Below are 7468 nucleotides of genomic sequence, written 5' to 3'. Positions count from 1 at the left end.
GAAAATTTCCTCCCTCCATTGCTCAAGTAAACGTTCATGCCAAATAAATCTCTCCAGGGCCGACTTCAGATGAAGGATGCTCAAGCTGAAAGAAAGTGATGAACTTACATGAAAACATATGTCCCTTCTCTATATACATTTATGGATGGATGTCTTAAGAATTCAAGAAAATGCCTTTTTTCCCCCAAAAAAGTACCAACTCCCCTACATTTTCTTGGCAGTTCACAATTAGAGTGCACTGGAGAGATTGAATTATTTTACTTCAAATGTGTAGAAACACACTGTTCTCAGAAAACTGCTGAAGTCTATCTGAGTATCAGCCTGTCTGATCATTTAGGGTCCCAGCTGTGCAATAAATGTTGGTTTATCCTTTTGGCCATTACAGAGACACTAAATCCAGAGCCAGCATCCACCCAGAAGTTTTGAGTTTATTTGAATAACATGCTTATGCCTACAGGAAAATGAATGTCCGTGGTGAACTGATGTGCAGGAAATTGTTAAATGTTGAGGGGCAGGATGGGGGATGGTAGAAGAACTAGACAAAACCCAAAAACCCAGGGAGGTCATCTCAGAGAATTAGGAAATCCAGATCTTTTCTTTTATAAGCCTCAAATCTTTCCAGGATTCCATCTGGCTTTCATTTCTAACCCCTTGTCTTCTAACAAAGAGAATAAAGATGGTTTTAAAACTAAATGTGAGCCCTTCCAGAAAAAGACTGAACAAGAGTTTCTCTCTTCCCCTCTTTTGCCTGGTAGCAGAATTTTCTTTTGCACTATTAAAAATGGCGTGGGCCACCTTTTCTCTAAAAACACACGAAGCTGATGCATAACTCTTTTCCAAATAATTAATCTTTCCAGTGGAATCTTTCAAAGCCCCACATTTCCTGTTATTTTATACAGCTGCAATTTGTAACTGGAGCTCCTGCCCAGTGTTCCACAGGCAAAATGCCAAATCCACTACATTTCACCTACTGAGGTGCCCTGCACAAATAATCCTTAACCACAAGTTAAACAGTTAGGTCCTGTGCTTGCTTGAACGAAAAGCCCAAGAAACAAAACACTTTTACCATACTTCTGTGCTAAAATTTTAGTGGACGCTCACAATGTTTTATTTTCCAACGTCCACATTTGACATATCACCAGTATGCCACAATGAAAGATTTTTCAAAAATGAATTGGTTCTTTTGTTTAGTGAATGTTTGTGAGTCATAAAAGTGACACCTTCTTAGTAATCTGAAGGCCAAAAGCTGTGGCTGTTGTATCAGATCCACCTCATTTGCTTCCTTGTCTTTGAGCTGGAAGGCCAGAGCTAAGGTTGGCTAAAGGGTAAGCTGGGGAGGCAGGATTTGTGGGGTCAGCAGGTGACCCCATCCAGTCTTCCCTCTGCACTTCCCCCGTCCATTCACCCAGTTACCACTCCTCCAAGTTGCCCATGAACTGAAGTTCTCTCAAGATCACTAGGTCAGCCCATCTCTACAAAAAACACAAAAATTGGCCACCTGGGACTACACCTATAGTCCCAGCTAGTAGGGAGGCTGAGGTGGGAGGATCGCTTGAGCCCAAGAGGTTGAGGTTGCAGTGAGCTGTGTTTGCACCACTGTACTCAAGCCTGGATGACAGAGCGAGACCTTGTCTCAAAAAATAAAAAAAAAATCACGAGGTCGAGAGTTTCTTCTCTTTCAAATCCTTTCCATTCTCCTTAAACATCTCCCTACCCCAACCTCACATTTCTTTTTTCTTTCCCCTGTCATAACAGCCTACAATTGAATCACCTCACATTTCTGCATACGACCTGCCTTTACTTTTCAAAAATTGATGCCATAGAGCCAGGCCCCCAGCTTCCTGCTGCAGCCCCACCTTCCCTGGCTCCATCCCCACTTCCTTTCCTCCCATCCCTTGGCGGATGTGTCCTGCCCTTAGGTCAAGCCCTGCACCTGTGTTCTGGATCCCAGCCCCCAGAGCCCCACACTAGAAAATGTCTCCTCTCCCTTCTATTTCCAACGCTTCTCTGACACCTGAATCCTTCCCATTTACACTTAAGCATGCTTGAGTCTCTCTCAGCACAAAACAAAAACACCTCTCTGAAACCACAGCCCCTTCCTACAACTATTCTTTCTTCTCTCCTTCCCAGTGAAACTTCTCAAATGAGTCGTCTATACTCCACTTCAATTTCATCTGCTCCCCTCACTCCTCAGCCTCATCACTTTAGCTAAAATAATTAATGACCACCACGTTGCCAGAAAGAACTCAGTCCTTACCTCCCCTGGCCTCTGTGGGATCATTCCCTCCTAAAACCCAAGTCCCTGGGCTTCGAGGACCAAAAGCCCTTCTCATTTTCCTCCTGCCTCTTTGCCTGCTCTTTCTTTTTCTCCTTTGCAGGCCCAATCTTCTCTACAGAGCCATTAAATGTTTCGGTTATTTAAGCTTCCTTTTCTCATCTATATGCAATCCCTGCTACCCACATCCACTACTCCGATAATCAGGCTCCTACTTGCAGTTGCCTATGCCAAGTCTCCAGTTGGGCTTTTCATAGGCACAAGTTCAAATCCCAAGGATCTTTCCTCCCAGACTTGCCTCCCTACCTCAGATTCTTGTCTCAGCCAATGATACCACCATCCGCTGGGCTGCTCAGATCAGAAACCCAGACATCCCTGATGCCTTTCTCTATTTCTCAAATTCAACCTATCCCTCAACCTTGGCAATTTTACCTCCTAAAATTTCTGATGTCCATTCACTTTCTCCATCTCCACATCAAATGCCAGCCCCAGACACTGTCTTCTCTCATCTGGATCATGGCAATACTCCGCCACTGGTCTCCCTACATCCATTCTCAACCCTCTCTAAGCTGTCCCCCCAGTGTTGCCAGACCATGTCACTCTTTTGCATGGAGTTCTTTAATGGTATGTTGGACACAAACCCTGCGTGCCTTCTCAGATTCCCTTGACTGTGTCCTTTTTTCTCTATTGGCTGGTCTTCCACCTGCACTTCCACTTCCAGGTTTGGATAAAATGGCACACCGCAGGCACAACAAATGAGAGGCTGGGTGATGCACCCTGGAAGGACATGGGAGTTAGCTTCTGTAGAATTAAACATGAACAATGGGCAATGCAAGATGGGAGAATACCAGGCAGATAAATTATTCCTTCCTTTCTGCCTGCTAAGAATTGCTCTGAGATATGATTTTCCACATTAACTTTCTGGAGAAGTCCTGTGTGCTTAACAAACACACCTGGTAACCAACCTGCTGTGTTTCCTTGCAGCTGGAGCTCACTGTGGTGCAGTAACCAGAGTGATAACACAGCATTGCCTTGCTCCACATCTTTCCTCACTTTACCTCCCTTTTCCTCACCCTCACTGTCCTGGCTTTTGCCTTCCAAGAAAGTGTCACCACTTTGATCTTTAACTCAGGTTTTACTTCTTAGAGGTCCCAGGCAAGACAAATGCTTAGGATAAAAACCATAATATCTATCCAAGCTCTACACGAACTGATTCCTGTGTACTTCGTTAGCTTCTCTCGTCTCTTACTTACCACTTTCCTATCTATCTCCAACTACAATAGAGAGTTCTTTTTTCATGCCAAGTCCTCACACGCCTTCCTCTCCACCATCTCCTGGCTTCACCTGGCTAACTCTTTTCCCACCTGATCTCAGTTTCCACATTACTTCCTTCACTTCCTCTGGGAAACTTTCCAGCCCTCTCCCTGCTTTCTCCTCTCCAAGTCTCCTAAGTTAGGACTGTCAGCGCTCTAAGTCATTATTCCAATAGTGCTGGACCCTCCTGCGCTGACGGTAAACTTCATGTGAGCAGGGACAGTGTCTGCTTTTGCTCTCCCTGACATCGCCAGCACCCAGCAAAGGAGTTTAAAGCTCAACAAACGTATCTGAGTTAATGAACCCATGGGGTTCAATCTTATTGTCTTACAGACGGAGAAGCTAAGATCAAAGAGATTAAGAGATTCATTCAAGATCAGACAGTTAGCTAGTGACTGGTAGAACTCAGTTTTACCTTCTACCTTTTAAATTAAGAATCATTCTTCTCAATTCTGAAAAAGACAGATAACAGACAGATCAATGAAACAGAATGGAGAATCCAGAAATAGACTTAAATACCTGCTTCAACATATGAAAAGTGCTCAGCTTCATTCATTTATAATAAAAGAAATGCAAATTAAAAATGGAAGTGACTTTTTTATCTTTCTGACTGGCAAAATTCACAAAATTTGATAATTGCCTCTCTTGATGAGGACACTCAACAGTAAAGTTCCAAATACATTAAAGTAAATTTATGAGTGTTTATAGAGTGTGTAAATTGTTTTCCCTCATGGAGGATAGTCTGGCAATAGCTATTTGATTGCAACAAGTACCAAATCACAAGGGCACATGCTCTCTGCAATTCAACCCAGTGGTTCAACTTTTAGGTACTTATCCTGTAGATATATTTGCCCAGGTGGGAAGTAGTGAATGTACAAAGTTATTCATTGCAGCATTATTTGTAACAGCAAAAGATTTAATGTGCATTATTTAAGGACTTAAGTAAATTATGTTATTTTCATACAGTGAAATATTATGTAGCTGTTTAAAAAGGCTAATAAGGCAGTTCTATTCTTTTGAATTCCATATTTCTATAAATGGAATTTTCCACACTCCTATATATGGAATATTTTATACTCTTGTAATAGGAATATCCCATAGTCCCATGTATTCCATATTTCTATAATAATATGAAACCCTTTCCAAGATACATTAGGTGAAAAAAAAGCAAGGTACACAGTGGTTATATAATATGCCACAATTTGGGTTAAAAAATGAACAAAAACTCCAAACAAAATCAATTGAATTGTAAACTAAACTCAGTGAGGGCAGTGCCTTTATATAGTTTGTGTCTTTCTTACATTGCACAGCAAATGCTTCAATTACTGTTAATTAAATGTCTCTATTAATATTTGTTGATGAATTTCAATAAGAAGAAATGTCCTAAGTGATAAGGGAAGTGAGACAAAGGAAAAATACACAAGTAGTCATTGTGTATACTTGTTAGTCATTTGGGTAAAATATTATCAAAGAAGAAAACGTAATCTGACAGTCAGTATGATGGTTTAGGTCATCTGCAGATTTTTTGTTATGCACCATGAATCAGTTAGCCATTCCCAGGAGAACTGAAGAGCTCTGCACTCTTGACTGTATGAACTCCTTTCTACCTCAACTAGAAAGGAACAGATATGCTATAAAGCTTTCCCTGCCAAAAGCTTATTGAGATCAGGTCTCTGTTATTGGTATGTCCTCACTACTGGATTAACCCGATTTCTCAATCGTATACCACATCAGGCAAACCAAATGAAAAGATGCTTATGTATTGGCAGAGAGCTTTGCTCACACTAAACAAACAGGTATAATTTGATTAAAGCCAGGGTTTCATATTGCTGCCTGCGTGTTCTTTTGGAAGACGTATGACTATATAGCTTAGACCTAGAAAGTAATAACTGTGAAATCTAGCTGTTGCCAAAGTAAATATCTGCGTGTTTTCCTGTCAAAATGCTCAGTGTGTGAGCTTGCTGTGCCTCAGTGGGGACGTTACTGCTACAGAGGCACTTATGTTATTTCTTTTCTGGATTTGAAGGCTTTTTTTCTGAATAGTATTTGAGTGTGTCAATACAAAAGATATTTCCTAGTATGACAAAAGCTCAACGATATTTATAATATCAGGAAGCTGTTGTTTTTCTTATCCTGAAATCAGTATATTAAAGGCAGAAAGAGTCACTGAAAGCAGGCAATGTGCTCTTTACAGAACTAGTCTTGATCCTTTGGCATCATCTTAGATAGATGATAGATAGATAGATAGATAGATAGATAGATAGATAGATAGATAGGGTGTTGCTTCAACATATGGAATAAAGACTACATTTCTTAGCCTCTCTTGCAGCTAGATGTGGTTGTGCATTGGTAGGTAAGTGGTATTGTATGGGTGTTTCAAGGATTAAAGGAAGCTGAATGTGCCAAGATGACCCCCCACCCTCTTTTTAATCCACTGGGGCTTGATAGCCTGTATTAGAATGCTGGAGTAATACTGAGATGAATAAGACATGGTCCCTATCCTTGAGACATTTACAATTAAATCATACATATAGAGGTATAGAACTGCCAGAATGCAGAAGATAAAGGAATTAATCCTGAGTGGAGGAAACTCAGAAAGTTCCATTACACATACTATGTAAGCTGGCCTTTAAAGAATGAGTTTAATTCTTTAATTCCAGATTTTATTGAGGACTTACCGTGTTCCAAGAAGGATGTGAAATGCTTTGCAGGTGTTATCTCATTCATTCTATATGGTAATCCTGTGAAGTAGGTAATATTGTTATTCCTTTTTACAGATGAAGGAACTGAGGGGCAGACAGGTTTAATGACTTGCCTGGATTAGAGAGCTAGTAAATGGCTGACCTCCCTGAAGTTGAAGCCCATCGACAGGGATCTGCTGCCTATGACTGAAATAGAGATATGGGGGAAAAAAAAGCATAAGCCACCTGTTTTGATCATGCAGTCCAGTAGTGGTCAGTGCAGGCAATTCAATCCAAACTGGTTGTTAGGTAGAATGCAGTCATTCCTAAAGTTAGTTAGCATATTTGGCAGAATATTAGTCTTTAAAAAAATGTTTTCTTTTAATCAAAGAAAAAATTAAAAGATTTACACACACAGTGACATATACCTAGAAAGGCATATGGTAAAAAAAAAAATGCCTAATTTAATTTTATTAAAACCAGGTTTCTCAAAGCTTATTTGAGAACTTTTTCTATTTTGTATTATGAAAATTGAACATAAATAAAACTGGGGAATATAAGAGCATTTTGGACTCATCACCGAGCTTCACCAGCCATCACTAACCATTACTATTCTGTCCTATTTGTTTTATCTGTAGTCACATCTTTTTCCTAAAGTATCTTAAATGAAATTTCAGACAGCATATGTTATTGTACCGAGTATGCATCTAACAATGGGGAGATATTCTTACATAAAGTGTCATTATCACATCCATCAAGATTAAAATAGTTCCTTAATATAATTTAATACTCAGTTTATATTCAAAGTCCCTGATTAAAAAAGTCAGAGCTTTTTTTTTTTTCAGTAAAAACCTTTGGAACTATTTGCTGATTCTATTGATTCAATTTTACTACCAAGAGCTGGCACCAACCAATCACATATTAGAAAAACTTGCAATCATTGGTAGTTATTTTCTAGGTCACTGTTAAAGAGCTAAAGCTCTGCTATCATTTGGATATGTCCCTCGAAGTTCTTGAGTGTTGGAACCTTGATCCCCAGTGCAGTGGTGTTGGGAGGTGGGGCCTAGTGGAAGATGTTTGGGTCATGGGGACATTGCCCTTATGAATGGATTAATTTTATCTCAGGAGTGGATTCCTTATACAAGGGTGAGTTCCCCACCCTCCTTTGCCCTTCTGCCATGGGATGACATAGCAAGAA

The sequence above is a fragment of the Nomascus leucogenys genome, chromosome 14 (assembly GCF_006542625.1).
Source record: "Nomascus leucogenys isolate Asia chromosome 14, Asia_NLE_v1, whole genome shotgun sequence".
Lineage (NCBI taxonomy): Eukaryota > Metazoa > Chordata > Mammalia > Primates > Hylobatidae > Nomascus > Nomascus leucogenys.
The sequence above is the reverse complement of the archived record's forward strand: the minus strand, read 5'-3'. Positions refer to the sequence as shown.